The sequence below is a fragment of the Amblyraja radiata genome, chromosome 20, assembly GCF_010909765.2.
Source record: "Amblyraja radiata isolate CabotCenter1 chromosome 20, sAmbRad1.1.pri, whole genome shotgun sequence".
NCBI classification, from domain to species: domain Eukaryota; kingdom Metazoa; phylum Chordata; class Chondrichthyes; order Rajiformes; family Rajidae; genus Amblyraja; species Amblyraja radiata.
The window spans coordinates 2,343,522-2,361,255 of record NC_045975.1 but is presented as its reverse complement, the minus strand read 5'-3'; positions in this window follow the sequence as shown (position 1 = coordinate 2,361,255).

Genomic DNA, 17,734 nt, shown 5'->3' with positions numbered 1-17,734 from the left:
ACAGGGTGGAAGGGAGGTCAGGATGGAGCCGGGTGTCTGGTGCTGTGAGGCAGCATCTCAACGCTCCGCGTATCTGTGTATCTGCCCGTGGTTTGTTGGTTTGGCTCTGAGGCAGAAGGATGCAAGTTGAACACTGAGGCTCAGCGCGCTGGGCTGAGGGAACACTGCACAGCTAGGGGCCCTGCCTCTTCAACAAGCTGGTCAACTGAGGCTCATCTCATGTGCTCTCTCTTCCCTCTTCTCCCCTCACCAGAAGATACAGAAGTGTGAATAAACGCACGTCCAGATTCAAGGAGAGTTTCTTCCCGGCTGTTATCAGGCAACTGAACCATCCCACCACCAACCAGAGAGCAGTCCTGACCTCCCGTCTACCTCATTGGAGACCCTCGGGCTATATTTAATCAGACTTTACTGGACTTTACCTTGCACTAAACATTATTCCCTTTATCCTTTATCTGCACACTGCGAATGGCTTGATTGTAATCATGCATTGATCTTCCGCTGACTGGATAGCACGCAACAAAAGCTTTTTGCAATATCTCGAAACACGAGAATAAACTAAACTGAACTCTTAGTTGGAAATAAAAGATCTTAGAGCACTGTTTCAGAGTAAAGCAGGGGGGTTTTTATTTTAGGAATACAGTGTGGAAACAGGCCCTTTGGCCCACCGAGTCCACGCCGACCAGCGATCGCTCGTACACCAGGTCTATCCTACACACTGGGGACTATTTACAGAAGCCAAACCTGAAAATAGACACAGAAAACTGGAGTAAAGGTTAAGGGGGGACTTGATAGAGGTCTTTAAAATGATGAGAGGGATAGACAGAGTTGACGTGGATAAGCTTTTTCCATTGAGAGTAGAGAAGATTCAAACAAGAGGGCATGATTTGAGAATTAAGGAACAAAAGTTTAGGGGTAACATGAGGGGGAACTTCTTTACTCAGAGAGTGGTAGCTGTGTGTGGAATGAGCTTCCAGTGGAAGTGGTGGAGGCAGGTTTGATTTTATCATTTAAAAATAAATTGGATAGGTATATGGACGGGAAAGGAATGGAGGGTTATGGTCTGAGTGCAGGTAGATGGGACTAGGTGAGAGTAAGTGTTCGGCACGGACTAGAAGGGCCGAGATGGCCTGTTTCCGTGCTGTAATTGTTATATGGTTATATTATATGGTAAATCAGCGGGTCAGACAACATCATGGAAAGAAAGCAATGGGTGATGTTTCGGGTCGAGACCCTTCCTCAGATCTCGACTCGAAATGTCTCCAGAGATGCTGCCTGTCCTGCTGAGTTACACCAGCTTTTTGTGCCCATCTTCGGTTTAAAACCAGCATCTGCTGTTCCTTCCTACACAACCTGGAACCTTTGGGATGTGGGAGGAAACCGGAGTACCCGGAAGAAATCCACGCGGTCATCGGGAAAACATACGATAAGAACTAAAAGAAGATGCTGCCTGACCTGTTGAGTTACTCCAGCACTTTGTGTCTTTTTGTTTGTAAATCAGCACCTGCAGTTCCTTGCTTCTCTGCTTATCACCATTCGCTGAGTAAACAAGCATCACTCTGTCCACTGATGAAGGATCCATGTCTTTGCTTCCTGCAAGGAGTTTGGAGGAAACCTGAATCACATGAGATGGTAAATGGTCACGGCAGGATGGGTCGACTGGGCTTGTATTCACTGGAATTTAGAAGGATGAGAGGGTTTCTTATAGAAACATATAAAATTCTTACGGAATTGGACAGGCTAGATGCAGGAAAAATGTTCCCCATGTTGGGGGAGTCCAGAACCAGGGGTCACACAGTTTAAGGATAAGTGGTAAATAAATCTCATTTACGACTGAGATGAGGAACATTTTTTTCACCCAGAGAGTTGTGAATCTGTGGAATTCTCTGCATCAGAAGGCAGTGGAGGCCAATTCTCTGGATGCTTTCAAGAGAGGGTTAGATAGAGCTCTTAAAGATAGCGGAGTCAGGGGATATGTGGTGAAGGCAGGAACGGGGTACTGATTGTGGATGATCAGCCATGGTCACATTGAATGGCGGTGCCAGCTCGAAGAACCGAATGGCCTACTCCTGCACCTATTGTCTATTGTCTATTGTCTATTGAAACCATTGGCATAATTTGAACTCAAAGGAGTTCTTTTGGAAGAGTACCTGTGTCACAGAATCATGAAAGGCAATTGGTTTCAAGTTTAGCTTGTGGGAGTCACCCTCTATATTTTAAACATCGGGTAACTCTTCCACCATCTGTGTCACGATCCAGCTGAAGGTGTTCTTTGCCAGAGAGGGAAACAGCTTTGTTTACTCCCTCCTCCATTAGGAATGATTCACAGGCAAAAGATGTCATGATTTTCTCAAACTGTAAAATAAGGGGGAGATCATGTCTTGGCTGCAAGTCTCAAAAATATGAGAAGTTAAGATAAATGTCGAGACTGTGGGTATAACAGCGTCCATTGCATCAACCTCCACCAAACTCTTCGCGGGGACTATCGCAATGTTTAATAAACATTTCGACAAAGGTTTAGAAGGATATGGGTCAAAAGCAGGCAGGTAGGACTAGTGTAGATGGGGCATGTTGGTGTGTGTGAGCAGGCTGTGCTGAAGGGGCTGTTTCCGTGCTAGTACAGCATAGAGTTCTTCTTAGAGGGAGTACAGAGAAGGTTCACCAGACTGATTCCTGGGGTGGCAGGACTTTCATATGAAGAAAGACTGGATAGACTCGGCTTGTACACGCTAGAATTTAGAAGATTGAGGGGGGATCTTATAGAAACTTACAAAATTCTTAAGCGGTTGGACAGGCTAGATGCAGGAAGATTATTCCCGATGTTGGGGAAGTCCAGAACAAGGGGTCACAGTTTAAGGATAAGGGGGAAGTCTTTTAGGACCGAGATGAGAAAATCATTTTTTACACAGAGAGTGGTGAATCTGCGGAATTCTCTGCCACAGAAGGTAGTTGAGGCCAGTTCATTGGCTCTATTTAAGAGGGAGTTGGATGTGGCCCTTGTGGCTAATGGGATCAGGAACGGGGTACTGATTGTGGATGATCAGCCATGATCATATTGAATGGCGGTGCAGGCTCGAAGGGCCGAATGGCCTACTCCTGCACCTATTTTCTATGTTTCTATGTTTCTTACTTCTTCTTAAGCCCTTTGCTTCTCTAGGGAGCATAGCCCATTGACAAATGTCCTCCACCTCACTCGGTTGTTGGCAGTTCTTTCGAGATCTCCCCAGTTGAGCCCACTCTCAGACACTTCTGTCTGGACACCTCTTCTCCAGCTGTTCCTGGGGCGAACTCTTTTCCTTTTTCCTTGGGGGGGGGGGGGGTTCCGTGTCAGGGCTTGCCGGGTGACAGCTGTAGAGTTGCTGCCTTGCACCGCTTACAGCACGAGAGACCCGGCTTCGATCCCGACTATGGGTGCTGTCTGTACGGAGTTTGCACGTCCTCCCCCTGACCTGCGTGGGTTTTCTCCAAGATCGCCTGCTTTGTTCTGGGGCTGGGAGGGTGGGTTAGAATCAGGCCGGTGTGGCGATCCCACCCCACCAGCCTAGTAGGGTTGGGTGATGACTCATTGCGCAATGTAATGGCCTCACCCAGATGCAAGGCATGCCTCTGCCAAGTTGACAACAACACCGCCCACCGCACTGGCATGATATTTCCATTCCGTTCCTTCTCTACAAAGATAGATTTGCTGCGTGTACTTACCCAATTAGTAGAGAACGGTGTATCATTGTGGGCAGTCTTGGAAAATGGGCTGGAACCTTGTAAACAAATGTCACTTAAATGCAAACAGCAGAGAGAGACAAATAAGACACAAGGCAGCATCTCGGGAGAACATGGATATTTGACTTCATGGGTCAGTCTGAAGAAGTGTCCTGACCTGAAACGTCACCTATCCATGTTCTCCACAGATGCTGCCTGACCCGCTGAGTTACTCCAGCACTCTGTGAAACGTCACCTATCCATGTTCTCCACAGATGCTGCCTGACCCGCTGAGTTACTCCAGCACTCTGTGAAACGTCACCTATCCATGTTCTCCACAGATGCTGCCTGACCCGCTGAGTTACTCCAGCACTCTGTGAAACGTCACCTATCCATGTTCTCCACAGATGCTGCCTGACCCACTGAGTTACTCCAGCACTCTGTGAAACGTCACCTGTCCAAGGAATGGGTGACATTACGGGTTGAGACCCAGTCGATACAGGTGGGGGTTTACAGCAGATACTTGAACAAAGGGCAGAGATGAATAGAGGAAAGGTGTGAGAGTAAGGTAGAAGTGGTGTAAATTGTGAAGCTAGAGGAAGGAATGTATGACATCGGAGGAATAATAAACCTTCTCGCACAACAAATGGAAGTTTTAGCAGCGGGCTTGAATACATATTACTTTATACTCGATACTGTATACTCACCAGTGATATTGTTATGGTTTAAGCACGTTTTTATGCACAGGAAAGCAAGCAACGGGGGGCACGGTGGTGCAGCGGTAGAGTTGCTGCCTCACAGCGCCAGAGACAAGGGTTCCATCCTGACTACGGGTGCTGTCTGTGCGGAGTTTGCACGTTCTCCCCGTGACCTGCGTGGATTTTCTCCGAGATCTTTGGTTTCCTCTCACGCTCCAAAGACGTGCAGGTTTGTAGCCTAATTGGCTTGGTGTAAATGTAAATTGTCCCTAGTGTGTGTGTGTAGGATAGCGTTAATGTGCGGGGATCGCTGGCCGGTGCGGACTCGGTGGGGCCGAAGGGCCTGTTTCCGCGCTGTATCTCTAAACTAAAACTAAACTAAAAAAAATAGTTTTTTTGAACCCAAAGCCTCTGGTCGGGAACGAACGAGGAACTGCAGATGCTGGTTTACAAAAGAAGACACAAAGTGCTGGAGTAACGCAGTGGATCAGGCAGCATCTCGGAAGAACATAGACTTTAGATTTTGGACGGACAAAATGGAAACAGGCCCTTCGGCCCACCAAGTCCGTGCTAACCAGCGATCACCCCGTACACTAGCACTATCATGTCTGGGGACCATGGATGGGCAGCAGTTTGGGCTTGAGACCTTTCTTCTGACACTTCTCTCCCCTACATTCAGCAGCTGGCTGAAGGCTACTGCTCCAAAATGATTATCCTTCTCTTCAAAGTGCCCTGGTCTTGCCCCAATCTTTCTCATCCCCTTCGTTTCTCCACCTAATCTACACCAGTCCCATTTACCAGCATTTGGCCCATATCCCTCTCAACCTGTCCTATCCATGTACCTGGCCAAGCATCTTTCAAATGCTGTTATCGTGCCTGCCTCGACTACCCCCTTTCAGGCTTTAGAGATACTTTAGAGAAACAAGGCGGAAACAGGCCCTTCGGCCCGTGCCGACCAGCGATCACCCCGTATACTAGCACTATCCGACACACTAGGAACAATTTACAATTTTTATTTAACCAAAGCCAATCGACCTGCAAACCTGCACGTCTTTGGAGTGTGGGAGGAAACCGCAGCACCTGGAGAAAACCCACGCAGGTCACGGGAAGAACTATGACTGCTCTGGCAGCTCGTTCCATATAACCACCACCTTCTGCGTGAAAATAAAATCATTAGTAACCAACGGAGCCCCCATAATAAATGATTCAAAGTGACAGAATATTTATTTTCTATTGTATCAATTGAATTAAATGTAATTTTAGTTCTGAAGATGTTCATATCTTATTCAGCGTTCAATTCCAAATAACCTCCTTTTGATTTTCCCCCCCATCAAATTATACAAATGCAATGTTGTCGCCAACAATCATTAATAAATTAGATTTAAATTATGATAATTTGATGTTTAGTTGCCAGAAAAATAAAACATTGACGAAAGGTTCAGTCGAGTCTGGTTTATTCAGCTCATGGCGTTTAGAACGGACACAAGAGTTTATGAATCTACTCGATACAAAGTGCACATTAAAAATTATTTAATTTTGCACCATTACATACTGGTGTCTGAGAGTCATTACACATGGTTCTAACCAGAGTCATAGAGTCACAGTGCAGAAACAACGCCCACACCGGCCAACATGTCCCATCTGTCCGCGCTTGGTCCATATCCCTCCAAACCTGTCCTATCCATGTACCTGTCTAACTGTTTCTTAAACGTTGGGATAGTCCCAGCCTCAACTACCTCCTCCAGCAGCTCGTTCCATACACCCACTACCCTCTGTGTGAAAATTTCCCCCCAGGATTCCTATTAAATCTTTTCCCCTTCACCTTGAACCTATGTCCTCTGGTCCTCGATTCCCCTACTCTGGGCAAGAGACTCTGTGCGATCTACCCGATCTATTCCTCTCATAATTTCATACACCTCTATAAGATCACCCCTCATCCTCCTGCGCTCCAAGGAATAGAGACCCAGCCTGCTCAATCTAGAAAATATGTTCTGTGATATTCAGTACAGACTCAATGTTAACATAGACTGCAAGGTAGACACAAAATGCTGGCGTAACTCAGCGGGACAGGCAGCATCTCTGGAGAGAAAGAGTGGGTGACGTTTCGGGTCGAGACCCTTCTTCAGAGACTGTAAGGTGTACATACCTCAAATTTCAGGAACTTAATAGGTTTAAGATGAGAACAGACGATATGTATAAAGGAGGTCTAACACAATTAGTGTCACAGTGATACGGTGCCGAACCAGGAACTCTGGCCCAACTTGCCCATGCTGACCAAGATGCCCCATCTACAGTGGTCCCACCTGCCCATGTTTGGCCCACATTCCTCTAAACCCTTCCTGTCCATGTACCTATCCAAATCTCTAATCAATGTTGTGATAGTCCCTGCCTCAACTACCTCCTCTGGCAGCTCGTTCCTTACGCCCACGTTCCTTACTGTGTGAAAAAGTTGCCCCTCAGGTACCTATCAAATCTTTCCCCTCTCACCTTAAACCCATGTCCTCTCGATTCCCCTACTCTGGGTAAATGACTGTGCATCTACCCGATCTATTCCCCTCATGATTTTATACATCTCTATAAGATCAAACCTCATCCTGCTTCACTCCAAGGAATAAAGTCCTAGCCTGCCCATCCTCTCCCTCTTGCTCAGGCCCTCGAGTCCTTGCAAAATACTCTCATAACTTCTCTACAATCTTTCCAGCGTAATGACATCCATCCCATAACAGGGTGACCAAAACGGTGGTAGACAAAAGTGCTGGAGAAACTCAGCGGGTGCAGCAGCACCTATGGAGCGAAGGAAATAGGCAACGTTTCGGGCCAAACCCTTCTTCAGACCAAAACGGAATTGTTAGCAGTAACTGAAGCCTGAAAAAATAGGTGGTGTAAGACTGATATTGTTACGCCTCAAATCTGGGGGGAAATAATTGATTATTTGATTTAGTTTTGTGTTTTGTTCTTGAATTGGAGCTGATGTTATGCCTTCATCTCTAACATAACTGAGTCTGTCCTTCATAAGTTCTAGGAGCAGAATTAGGCCATTCGGCCCATCAAGTCTGCTCCACCATTCAATCATGGCTGATCTATCATTCCCTCTCAACCCCATTCTCCTGCCTTCTCCCCACAACCCCTGACACCCCCTGACCTAGTTATTAATGGATTATGTCCCTGGATGGGGCACCGAACTGCAGCAAACAATGATGAAAATGAAAGTCCTGATTTTATTTTACCTTCTGTGAAGAAACAAATGCCTTTTTGAACACATTTACCGGACAATGGAAGGCTACATTGGAGATGCCAAGGAACTGCAGGTGCTGGTTTACAAATAAAAGATACAAACCGATGTGACCTTTGGACTTGACTCATTGCTGCACAGTGACTCCTGAGTAGCTGTTGACTGTGTTTGACGTCAGGAGTTTATTCATCCACATACATTAGTTCCAAGTCTCCAGGTATGTCTCTTGCTGTCGTCACCAGAACCACAGCAACACTTCCGTCATGGTTTCCAACTTACAGACTGACTGACTTACTGCCTATTATGCGTCCTGGCATGTAGGGGCAGCAACGAAGGTCGCCCACCCAGTAGTGTTGATTCCTTCAGTTGCTGTTTCCGTTACATATGTGTTTTACGAGACAGGGTTGTTAGCCCTGTGCTCAACCACCAACCTGGAGGACCAGTGGATCGCTCTTCGTCTCGCCTCTACCCTTTGACCTGTCCAGCATGGGGGACCCTAACAGGAGACGAATCTCCCGCTGGCAGAGCTCTAGGGGTCACTGAGACACACAAGCTCCCCGACCACGACAGCGTTGCAATCCAACGGGGAGTGGGTTTCCAATACCAACTGAGCAGTTTTTGGAAAGCAGGTATGAGGGAGTTAGATGTGGCCCTTGTGGCTAAAGGGATCAGGGGGTATGGAGAGAAGGCAGGGATGGGATACTGAGTTGGATGATCAGCCATGATCATATTGAATGGCGGTGCAGGCTCGAAGGGCCGAATGTCCTACTCCTGCACCTATTTTCTATGTTTCTATGTTTCTATGGATATCGTGATACAGAAACAAGGAACTGCAGGTGCTGGTTTACCAAATAAACCCCACTGTTGATTAAATGTGAGAATTAGAGTCATCAGACCAGTCGGAGGGGACTCAGAATGGGAACTTATTAAAGAAATCCATAAAAAAAGACACAGAGTGCTGGAGTAACTCAGCGGGTCAGGCAGCATCTGTGGAGAACATGGATAGGTGACGTTTCACAGAGTGCTGGAGTAACTCAGCGGGTCAGGCAGCATCTCTGGGGAACATGGATAGGTGACGTTTCTTCTGTGATTGTGTTGGGGGGGAGGGGGGAGGGGGGATGGGAAGGAAGCTAGAAGAGAGGAGGGGCAGGAAATGCATTGAGAGTGATAGGTGGATACAGGTGTGGGGTGGTTCTTGAGGGGCGGATGGTTGGACAAAGGGCGTGGATGAAAAGACAGAAGGTGTGAGATAATGAATGAAGAGGTAAAAATTGTGAAGCCGGTGGAATATAGGTGAAAGGGGGGAGGTGTGAGACCATGGGGGATACAGGAATGAGGTGTGTGTGTGTGTGTGGGGTGGGAGGGGGGGTTTAGGAAGGGAGGGGAGATTGTAGATTATTTAACTAAATGCTAAATTGGTGTTGTCTTTAGCCAGTGATTGTCCTGCTAATTGAAGTATAGTTGCATCCATTATCCAACTGGTAGATTGGCCCACAAATAGAAACATAGAAACATAGAAACATAGAAAATAGGTGCAGGAGTAGGCCATTCGGCCCTTCGAGCCTGCACCGCCATTCAATATGATCATGGCTGATCATCCAACTCAGTATCCCATAAAAGGTTAAAGGCTATTTTATTGGTCACATACACCTAGGTGTAGTGAAATGCTTCTTGCCATGCAGCACATCAAGAAAGAATACAGACATAACATTAATAAGAGATTTAAACATAAAGAACATCCCCCCACAATGGTTCCCATTATGAGGGAAGGCACAAAGTCCAGTCCCCATCCCCAGTTCACCCATAGTCGGGCCCATTGAGGCCTCCACAGTTGCCTCCACGGAGACCTGATGTTCCAGGCCGTTCTCGCCGGGTGATGGTGCTCCAGCGTCGGGAGAATCCTCACAGCGGCTTGGGATACCTGGAACGGCCACTTCCGTACATCCCTGCCGTCTCTCCATACCCCCTGATCCCTTTAGCCACAAGGGCCACATCTAACTCCCTCTTAAATATAGCCAATGAACTGGCCTCAACTACCTTCTGTGGCAGAGAATCCCACAGATTCACCACTGTGTAAAAAATGATTTTCTCATCTCGGTCCTAAAAGACTTCCCTCTTATCCTTAAACTGTGACCCCTAGTTCTGGACTTCCCCAACATTGGGAATAATCTTCCTGCATCTAGCCTGTCCAACCCCTTAAGAATTTTGTAAGTTTCTATAAGATCCCCCCTCAATCTTCTAAATTCTAGCGAGTACAAGCCGAGTCTATCCAGTCTTTCTTCATATGAAAGTCCTGCCATCCCAGGGATCAGTCTGGTGAACCTTCTCTGTACCCCCTCTATGGCAAGAATGTCTTTCCCCAGATTGGGAGACCAAAACTGTACGCAATACTCCAGGTGTGGTCTCACCAAGACCCTGTACAACTGCAGTAGAACCTCCCTGCTCCTATACTCAAATGTTACAAAATGGGAGATATATCCCAGGGCCAGAATTCTGTTCCAGTAAATTGTGAAGAGATGCATGACGTAGGAAGTGAGGACCAGCTAAAGTGGAATTTATCTGATAAATCACAGCCCGCTCAACCTCACTTCATCAGTTTTCTGTTTCAGTGCTATTTTATTCATGAATTTCTAGAAATAATCTCGAGAGACCACTGTCTAAGTTTTGTACCTGTGTCAGCACTATAAAAAAAACATTTAGTGCGTCACCTTGAATCCCAGATCAATAAAGTATCGTCGGGCCTGTAAACACACACACACAGTCCTGCAAAATTCAGCAACTGGCTGGCTACTTTTATAAATAGCATGCATACATTTTATGCCTAGTATCACGGGCTGTTCCTGATTCATATTAAAAGCAATGGCTAAATATTTGTTGCATAATACTCATTGAACTAAATGTTTGAGAAAGAAAAATAACAAATCATTTCCTTTTCCACATAAGGGGACCAGAATTTCTTTGATAAAGGAGTATACAAAAGGGACCATCACAGAATGCATTTAAATTCCAAGCTTATTTAATATGCTTCAATTTAAAGGATTCACTCAGCATTTTTGTTTTGTTTTCTGGCATTAATATTTAATGTGTAGAGGCGCTGAATATTATTTGACCGCAGTGGTTCACAGTTTATTTTCTAAATGTAGCTGAACTATGTTTCATTTGGACAGTCTGCAAATGGTTTAAGGGGGTGAGACACAAAGTGCTGGAGTAACTCAGTGGGACAGGCAGCATCTCTGGAGAGAAGGAATGGGTGGCTTTTTGGGTCGAGACTCTTCTTCAGGCTGAGGGTCAGGGAAGCAATAGATATACATGGTTATGTAGAGAGATTCAGAACAAATGAATGAACGATATGCACAAGAGTAACGATGATAAATGAAACAGGCCGTTGTTCGCTGTGTGGGAGATTGCAACCTTCACGTGGTCCGCCCTGTTTCGACGAATGCAATCAACCCGGCGTGCACAATCAAATAGACAATAGACAATAGACAATAGGTGCAGGAGTAGGCCATTCGGCCCTTTGAGCCAGCACCGCCATTCAATGTGATCATGGCTGATCATCCCCAATCAGTACCCCGTTCCTGCCTTCTCCCCATATCCCCTGACTCCGCTACCTTTAAGTGCCCTATCTAGCTCTCTCTTGAAAGTATCCAGAGAACCGGCCTCCACCGGCCCCTGAGGCAGAGAATTCCACAGACTCACAACTCTGTTTGAAAAAGTGTTTCCTCGTCTCTGTTCTAAATGGCTTACCCCTTATTCTTAAACTGTGGCCCCTGGTTCTGGACTCCCCCAACATCGGGAACATGTTTCCTGCCTCTTGCGTGTCCAAATCCTTAATAATCTTATATGTTTCAATAAGAATCCCTCTCATCCTTCTAAACTCCAGAGTATACAAGCCCAGCCGCTCCATTCTCTCAGCATATGACAGTCCCACCATCCCGGGAATTAACCTTGTAAACCTACGCTGCACTCCCTCAATAGCAAGAATGTCCTTCCTCAAATTAGGGGACCAAAACTGCACACAATACTCCAGGTGTGGTCACACTAGGGCCCTATACAACTGCAGAAGGACCTCTTTGCTCCTATACTCAACACCTCTTGTAATGAAGGCCAACATGCCATTCGCTTTCTTCACTGCCTACTGTACCTGCATGCTTACTTTCATTGACTGATGAACAAGGACCCCCAAATCCCGTTGTACTTCCCCTTTTCCCAACTTGACATCGTTTAGATAGTAATCTGCCTTCCTGTTTTTGCGACCAAAGTGGATAACCTCACATTTATCCGCATTAAACTTCATCTGCCATGCATCTGCCCACTCACCCAACCTGTCCAAGTCACCCTGCATTCTCGTAGCATCCTCCTCACAGTTCACACTGCCACCCAGATTTGTGTCATCTGCAAATTTGCTAATGTTACTTTTAATCCCAACATCTAAATCATTGATGTATACTGTAAATAGCTGCGGTCCCAGCACTGAGCCTTGCGGTCCCCCACTAGTCACTGCAACTTTAGGCTGTGCACGCCATACGCAAGAAGAAGAAGAAGCTGTGGGCTAGATGAGAACGGGAACTTGGTGCGACTTGGGTGGGGGATGCATGGAGAGAGGGAGAGGGGGGGTTACTTGAAGTTAGATACATCAATATTCATACCACTGTGTTGTAAACTGCCCAAGATATCCCTTGATCATTCACAGCGACTAGTGCAAGTGGCAGCTCGTGAAAGCCCAGAGGTAGTGAGCGGCCCGCACTGTTTCCAGCTGTACAGATAATTCATTATATAATATTAGTACGTGGAATCGCTGATGAAGATCATTGTCCCACAGAGCAATGGAAATGTGGTGGCCAGATACCTTGGTGTGTACCCGGACTGGCCAACATGCCCAATCTACACTAATCCCACCTGCCTGTGTTTGGCCCATATCCCACTAAACCTGTCCTATCCACATACCTGTTCAAATGTTTTTTAAATGCCGTGATAGTCCCAGCCTCCTCGGCAGCTTGTTCCATACACCCACCACCCGATGTGTAAAAAATGTTACCCCTCGGCTTTCTATTTATCTTTCCCCCCCCCCCCCCCCCCCATCACCTCAAACCTGGTTCTCGATTTTCCTACTCTGGGCAAAAGAATGTGCATTTTCTTGATCTATACCTCTCATGATTTTATACACCCCGATAAGATCATCCTTCATCCTCCACCTCCCTCTTAGAAGATGCTCCAAGGAATGAAGTCCTCGCTAGTCCAACCACTACCTAAAGCTCAAGCCTTCGAGCCTTGGCAACATCTTCGGAAATCTTCTCTGAACCCTTTCCAGCTTGACATCATCTTTCCTATAACCAAAACTGAACACTATACTCTAAATGTGGCCTCACCAATGTTTTATACAACTGCAACATGACCTCCCAACATCTATGCTCAATTGCCTCACACCAGGAGAGACAATAAACTGATTTGGGAAGTGTTTAGACTGTAAGGCACAACGAGCTAAAACCAAGATAAACATAGACGGCCGTAGCCCAGAGTGAGGGCTATGAAATTGAACAGGAAGTAACAATTTCCAGTGTCAGCTGCTCTACATCAGTTTGACCAAGCGCAGGCTTGGCGATCGCTTCGCCCAACAATTCCGCACAGTTCTTTTTTTTTTAAATTTCAAAATAGACTTTATTCAGGTAATAAATATATACAATACATGAACCGTGCGAAAAATTCATCCGACATTTTCGGAGGCTATACACATTGTTCAATACAGTCTATATACATTGCTCAAATTTTACGAATCTACCCCCCCACCCGTGCCACACCTCCGCACAGTTCGCATTAACCAACCTGATCTCCCGGTGGCTCGGCACTTCAATTCGCCCTCTCATTCCGAATCCGACCTTTCTGTCCTGGGCCTCCTCCATGGCCAGAGTGAGGCCCACCACAAATTGGAGGAGCAGCACCTCATATTTCACTTGGGCAGTTTACACCCCAGTGGTATGAACATTGACTTCTCCAATTTCAGGTAGTCCTTGTTTTCTCCCTCCTTCCCCTCCCCTTCCCAGCTCTCCCACAGCCCACTGTCTCCGCATCTTCCTTTCTTCTTCCCGCCCCCCCCCAACCCCCACATCAGTCTGAAGAAGGGTCTCGACCCCGAAACGTCACCTATTCCTTCGCTCCATAGATGCTGCCTCACCCGCTGAGTTTCTCCGTCATTTTTGTCGACCTAGGAAGTAACAGAAGTCCTTTATTGCACCCATTTGTCAGACAAATGAGGGAATGGTTTTCTAAATAATAGGGAACAGAAAGTTTCAGATAACTGGGGGAATCTCCAGAGACGTACAGGTTTGTAGGTTTTATTGGGTTTGGTAAAAATTGTAAATTGTCCCCAGTGTGTGTGTAGGATAGTGCTGGTGTACGGGTATCGCTGGTCGGCGCGGACACGGTGGTTTCCCCGCTGTATCTCTAAAGTCTAAAAGAAACAGAGATGGAAGAAATGTTGTTCACTGATGAGTTATTTCAAAATGTAACCAGCGTATCGCGAGGACGTGAGCAGGCACTAGGCGCTGTGGGGCATTGAAGTACGGTGGATTCTCACAGCGAGTTTCACTACAAGGGCCTTGAATACTCCAAGTGCTTTGAGAAGTTCACTCCTATTCTTCACCATTTATTTCATGTGCTGCCAGGCCAAAGACTCAAATCCCTCCGACAATCATCAAAGCTTGGACAGAGTGGACATGGAGAATATGTTTTCACTAGTGGGAGCGTTTAGGACTAGAGGCCGTAGCCACAGAATTAAAGAATATTCCTTTAGGAAGGGTATGAGGAGGAATTTCTTTAGTCAGAGGGTGGTGAATCTGTGGAATTCTTTGCCACAGAAGGCTGTGGAGGCCAAGTGAATGGGTATTTATAAGGCAGAGATAGATAGATTCTTGATTAGTGCGGGTGTCAGGGGCTATGGGGAGAAGGCAGGAGAATGGGGTTAGGAGGGAGAGATAGATCAGCCATTGACTTGATGGGCCGAATGGCATAATTCTGTTACTATACTTATGTCTTCAAAGTTAACAACACACACACACCTTTCACCATTACATATCGGTATTACCTTGGCACCAGGTCCCCACCATCAGCTCATCCTTACAAGATATGATTCTCACCTTCAATTTCTCCTGCAATGTGCAGCCAGTATTTGAAAGCTCGTTCTCTCAGGAGGAATTCCACAATTTCAAAATTTCTCTGGTAAACCGTGACTATATATTTTTCTAATTTTCAAAAAAATGATATTTCCAAAAGTATAAAAAAATGTCACCATTTTTGTTTTTCAAGAAGTTTCTATGTTTTACATAGTTTTTGATTGTGAATACCATCCCAGAGTTGAAAGCAGGGCAAATATAGATGGATAACGCTTGAAAAAAATGAGAAAAATATAGAACAGCTCCTGCTTAGAGTCTTTCAGCGTGGAAAAAGGTAATTCGGCCCACAACGACCAACATGTCCCAGCTACACTAGTCCCACCTGCCAGTGTTTGTCCCATATCCCTCTAAACCTATCCTATCCATGTACCTGTCTAATTGTTTCTTAAACGTTGGGATAATGTAAGGATGCAAGTCTTTTGTCAGGGGAGTTGGGGATATGGGGTGAAAGCTGGAACGGGGTACTGATTTTTGATGATCAGCATTGATCATATTGAATGGCGGTGCTGGCTCGAACGGCCGAATGGCCGACTCCTGCACCTATTTTTCTATGTTTCTATGCGAGTCATAGTCATAAACATGGAAACAGGCCCTTCGGCCCAACTTGCCCATGCTAACCAATATGCCCCATCTACGCTAGTCCTACCTGCCCACTGTAGACTCATTCCTTCCATTTTGCACAGTGTTCTCCTCCTGGTTTTAACATTCCCTCTAATTTGTGCTAACGAGCTAACTCTAGAAAGCTCACATCTCAATCCATTGGTCTTGTACTTACTGTGAATGTTTCGGTTCTGACACAGTTTACTGGGTTAAGTACGCAACTTGTGAGACATTTAGGGTTTAATCAATTATAAGTCAACGGGAAGAAAAGAGCAGGAACAAATCAGCCGACCCGACGGGTAACAATGGGTTACTGTTTACTGCCTCAGGGCTTTGAAAAATAATTGTACTGGTGTTACAGACGTTTACAAACCAGATAAACACACCACCGAACCAGCGCAATGTTTACTGGGGATTCCAGTCATGAATTCTCAGCACATTGTCAGTAGAAATTTCACCCTAGCCCAAGTTTAAATTAATTAATAAAGCAATTTGCAAAAAGCAAGCATAAATAAGACTGCTGTCAGGAAATACTTGACAATAAACTCTCTTGAATCTTATGCTTGCCATTATGTGTGGGCCACAATACGCCCGCACTTTGTCCTTGGTGTGGCTGTTAGTCTGCATCCAAGTTGAATTACATGTTTCCCTCATTAAATAAACCAGACCACTGACTGAAGTGAACAAGCCAGAGGGGATCAACATTACTTAATACCCAGCCTTCCACAAATAAAAATACAAGAGAGAGCTGGATAGAGCTCTTGAAGATAGCGGAGTCAGGGGATATGGGGGAGAAGGCAGGAACGGGGGTACTGATTGGGATGATCAGCCATTATCACATGGCGGTGCTGGCTCGAAGGGCCGAATGGCCTACTCCTGCACCTATTGTTGACTGTCTATTTTCTATCAACTTACTGAACAGTGAAAGGCTCGGATAGAGTGGATGTGGAGGGAATGTTTCCACTGGTGGGAGAGTCTAGGACCAGAGGTCATAGTCTCAAAATTATATCTCCTTTAGGAAGGAGACGAGGAGGAATTTCTTTAGTCAGAGTCTGTGTGAAAAAGTTACCCCTCAGATTCCTATTAAATCTTTTCCCCTTCACCTTAAACCAAAGGGTGGTGGGTGTATGAACAAGCTGCCAGAGGAGGTAGTTGAGGCTGGGATTATCCCATCGTTTAAGGAACAGTTAGACAGGTACATGGATAGGACAGGTTTGGAGGGATATGGACCAAAAGCAGGCAGGTGGGACTAGTGTAGCTGGGACATTGTAGGCCGGTGTGGGCGAGTTGGGCCGAAGGGCCTGTTTCCACACTGTATCACTCAATGACTCCTTTTGTAACATTTTTGTAGAATCTTATCAAATGTCTTGTGGTTGCATATAAATCTCATCCACTCGTGTTCATTTATCTATCATTCAACCTTATTTTCTCCCAGCCCCCCCTCTAACTCCCCCCACCCCCCTGTCCACACCCCCCTTCACCTATGTCCAACCCTCTGATGGGCCAAATGGCCTCTAATACTGTTCCTATGACTTACGAATTTATGAACTTAAGAACGCTTTTAAACCTCATCATTTCTGATCTCACCTTTGTGTCTCCTTGCCTCCTTCTTGTGTCCTGTTGTTCCCTTTTGTCCCCTTTTCACCTCTAGCCTTGGTCCACCCATCTGCCAGTCACATACCCCCCCTCACCAGTATCCACCTATCACTCGCTAGGCTTTGTCCCGTCCTAGATAGACACAAAAAGCTGGAGTAACTCAGCGGGACAGGCAGCGTCTCTGGGGAGAAGGAATGGGTGACGTTTCGGGTCGAGACCCTTCTTCAGATTGGTTAGGGATAGGGGGGAACGAGAGATATAAACGGTGATGTGGAGAGATAAATCAGTCCAAAGAAGGGTCTGGACCCGAATCGTCACCCATTCCTTCTCCCCAGAGATGCTGCCTGTCCCATCTGAGTTACTCCAGCATTTTGTGTCTATCGTCGGTGTAAACCAGAGATATAGACGATGATGTAGTGAGATAAAGAACAATGAATGAAGTAGAGAGCTATGTCCCACCCTACCTTGCTTCCAGCTTCCCCCACCTCTACTACAATCCGTCTGAAGAAGGGTCCTGACCCGAAATATCATCGATCATATCCTCTAGAGTTGCTGCCTGACCCAATGGGTTACATTTATCTTCAGGTTTATTATTGTCACGTGTAGCGAGGTACAGTGTAACGATTTGTTCTGCAAGTTATCCACATGGGCCAGATAATACTGGACACAAATACAATCAAGTCAAACTCCAGTCCAACAGGTGGAGCAAAGGGGAAGATACAGAGTGCAGAATATAGTTTCTC